This window comes from Rhincodon typus, unplaced genomic scaffold, assembly GCF_021869965.1.
Source record: "Rhincodon typus isolate 14 unplaced genomic scaffold, sRhiTyp1.1 hic_rhity00000080, whole genome shotgun sequence".
NCBI lineage: Eukaryota > Metazoa > Chordata > Chondrichthyes > Orectolobiformes > Rhincodontidae > Rhincodon > Rhincodon typus.
In genome coordinates, this window is record NW_025965718.1 from 95,234 (window position 1) to 99,418 (window position 4,185).

The window sequence follows — 4,185 nt, forward strand, 5'->3', positions numbered from 1 at the left end:
CTAGGCCCGAAACGTCAGCCTCTCTGCTCCTATGATGCTGCTTGGCCTGCTGTGTTCATCCAGCCCTGCACCTTGTTGTCTCGGATTCTCCAGCATCAGCAGTTCCTACTATCTCTGAGATGATACATTCTCATTGTTTAATTCGACAGTATCACATCCTGGAAAGCCTGCAAAGGGTTGTAAACACTCACATTTATTCAAAATCAGCAAAAGTGAGACTAAACCAAACAGAAAGATACATCTGGTGCTGCTCGCCTTTTGATGAACTATAAATTTTTTGCCAATGAGCTGACAGCAATTGGAACAGGATGTTACCCGAGTTGTGTCCTGGTGGCTGACGCTGCATGGGTCTATCATGCTGAAGGTGTCTGATATAACTCCACAGAGGCCAGTATCCTGTCACCAAGTCACCCCTTCTTCACACGTGGAGAGACCTTGACACTGATCCAGCTCCCTCAGAGTGAGCAGAACCTCTGACACTCCTGTTTATATATGTTAGCCAGAGCTCTCTGATTGGGCCAGATTAACAGCCCAAATCAGGGAAATCATTGACTGATTTATTGTCACGTGTACTTGAGTACAGTGAAAAGCTTTGTTTACGAGCAGTGCAGGCAGATCATAGTAAGCAAGGACATAAAGATCATAGGATTAAAAATAACTAGACAGAGGCATACAGGTTACGTCACACAGGGCACGCGCTAGGCAAGATCAACATTAGCAAGATCAGCGTTATTTGAAGTTAAACAGTCCATTCATCAGTCTAATAACGGCAAGGAAGAATCTGTTCTTGAACCCGCTGGTGCGTGCGTTCAAGCTTCTGTATCCACATGGCTGACCTGGTTACAAACACTACAGTGTCAGTCTTGCTCAAAGCCCTCATCTTCTTCCTCAGAAAACTGCTGCTGCTCTCTAGCTCTTCAGACACCATCACATCCCCACTTTACTGTTCCAGTTGTGCAGAGCCCAGCATGCTAGGATTATAGGGCACAGTGTGTCTGGAGTGTTCTACAAGGCCCACCTCAGATAGATCCACCATCAGAATCTCATCTTCAGCAAACCCATCATCTGATCAATGTTCGCCCTGGCTGAAAATCTGGCTTCACTGCATAGATGGCTGGCCTCAGTCAGGGCCATGTGTAACAGAGTCAGCAGCTGTGATTGCAGGAGGTGGTCCTTGTCTCCCAGTAATCATCTCCGTAAGGCCCTTGAAATGAATAAGGAACAAGTTCTCAACGATCTATACATCATGGCGGTTCCCAGGGTACCTGGCACAAACTTTCAAGATGTCATCCCGATGATCACAGGTGGTAAGAGCATAAGAAATAGGAACAGGAGTAGACCTTTCGGCCCCTTGAGTCTGGTCCACCGATCACTAGAATCATGGGTGATCTGACATTCCTCATATCTATTTTTTTGTCCCTTTTCTATAAACCTTGATTCCCACTTTACTGATCGATACTATAAGTATCTCGGCCTTAAGTATACATAAGAACATTGCCCCACAACTCTCTGTGGCAAGGAATTCCAAAGACTCCCAAACCCTTTGAGAGAACAAATTCCTCCTCATGTCGTCTTAAATTGGCCCACCTTTATTCTGAGACTATGCTGTCTGGCCCTATCTGGATCTATCCTTTTAAGCCGTTTAAGAATCCTACATGTTTTAATAAGATCACCTCTCATTCTTCTAAACACCAGTGAATAGTGTCCTAACCTGTTTAGCCTTTGATTATAAAAACAATCACTCCGTACCAGGGAACATCATTGGAAGGGAACACTTTTCTATTGATGGAAGTCAGCTCTGCAATGTTGTCATTCTCAGTGCGAGAATTGTGTACAATCTATTGAGCCCTGTGTCCTGGGGGAAGCCAACCATGTTGGCAAGCTGAGTGCCCTGGCTGTTCCACTAAGCTCAGCATGGGGAAATGCAATGATGCAGTGTGATCTGGTACAGCCTCGATACATGTGTGAGTTGAGGATTGTGAGGTCCCACTCGAGTTCCCAGTGGACATTTGGAAGCAGCCAATTGATAAACATTTAGCTCAGCTGAGACCTTGATAGCCCCAAGCAGTTGACTGACCATTCCCAAGCCTCGGGCTGATATCAGATACTGCCCTCGACTTATAGTGCTGGGACCCCCTGACTGAGCACTGCCTCCGTTGACTTGTCGAGGACTATCCAATTAATCTTTGAGACAGGGACATTTGATAGAAACGTAATGCAATGAGTTTATCACAGAAGCTGCTGATACATGTTGCCCGTGTAACATTGATGTGGCAAGTGCTGAGCAGCGACATGTCCACCTACTTGACTGATTACAGCTGACAATCATCGCAAGCTGCCTGGCTTCATGCCTGCACTAATCAGCAACAGAGAAGTCCTGTGAGCCTTTACATTCTGAACAAGGGGGCACAGCGCAAAAATGCAAAGCAAGGCAGAGATACCTTGAGCATCCAAGAAGGCATGAAATGTGTGAAATCTAAGACAGCAACGGAGGAACTCTGAGGTGCACACTGGTCAAATCTATGGGGTGGGTGTTTGTCCCTCCATGCAAAGTCACCTGGTAGTAGCATTACAATCTAAGGTGCTGGTATGGTCCAATGTGCAGCATTAATGTGGAGAAAAATTGTAAGCAGGTCGGAGATGTGCCTGTAGGATACTGAATGGCTGCTACATGCCCATTGCCAATCTTGTGGACAAGACAGGAGCCATCACTGCCCATGGAGTGTGCTTTGAAACGCTGGACGCCGCCAGCCAAAGGAGTAATCAGTGAGCTGGAGTCAGCAGGAACCTGCCCTAATTTTCATGTTGAGAATTATTGCTATCTAGTTTATTTGCAACATGTGAGAAAATCAGAAAACATGTTTGCATGAGGTGTGATTAGAGATTAATGAGATGTAGAAGCATCCAAATAGACCTCTTGCCACTTACTAGTGAATTCCTCGTCTTGCAGAACAAAACATGGTTGCAGAATCAGATCTTTTCTCCTTGATGTCAAGAATTTCACTTCTGCAGATCTCACCATATTTTCCCAACTGACCTGTCCGTGTCATTCAGGAGCTGCCCTTTATCCAATTCCAGGATGGAGGGGAACATAAATCCCAAGGAAGAAAGGGTTATGCTCACTGATTAGAATAAAAAGCTAAAAAGACACTGTTTGTATTCCCTAATAAGTAATGAAATCTGAATTAGCACATTAGCTCAAGATTTTCAAATCGGATGTCAATTCATTTGTTAAGCAAAAGAAACTGTACATTGCTCCTATATAGCACTAATGAAAATGTTTTGATAATAGTCACTGTTACGTAGTAGGGAATGCAGCAAGACCACAACAAAGGAAGTTATATTAACTAGATAATTAGTATAATTGAAGTGAAGATGTGATGAAGAACTCCACTGCTTTACTTTGAAAGAATTGCATGGAATTTGGGTAGATGGTGCCTTGGTCATTTGAAAGATGACACATATAACAGTATGGCATTCCTACAGTCTCATACTGGGGAGTTAGTTTTTGAGCTCAGATTTCTGCTGTGAGATTAAAATCCCATATCTGCCGAGGGGAAGAGATTGAGACACGGTGAATACCTTGCAGTGATGTAATGGTGGCATCAGGTGGATCAGATCAAAAATAAACTCAAAGGTCCATCACACAAGTCTGAAAGCATGATTCAGTCTCTTTACAATAGTCAGGTTGTGAGCACCATTCCCTCCAATTTCTTTGGAGCACATGATCTATTTAAGTGCATAGCTATTTAAATTATTTTACATGGCCAGAACTGCATGGTAATTTAAATGCTCCAAATTATTCACAGGCTACATGGGGAATTGTGGGATTCTGTATGGCCTTATGGCTTAGATGGAACATTGGGCATAAGCTATCTGCTGATTTATTTTTAAAAGTGTTAAACCAAGCCTCGGGTAATCCAACGGAAGAAACAATTTGTTTGCTTCAAATTGAATCACCAAAACTGCTCTTAAAAACTAATTCTTTTAAAGGGTAGTGTCAGTAAAATGAGATTTAATTCACATGGAGGAGCTGATTCAGCCTGAAAATTGATGCATTAAGTCTGCATCATAGTGGAAAGTGCCTCAAGTCATTCATTAGCTACACACTGACAGACAGCTGCTTAACCTTAGATAACAAGCTGTAGAATTATCGTGTTTCACCAGGGAATTAAGACAATAAGG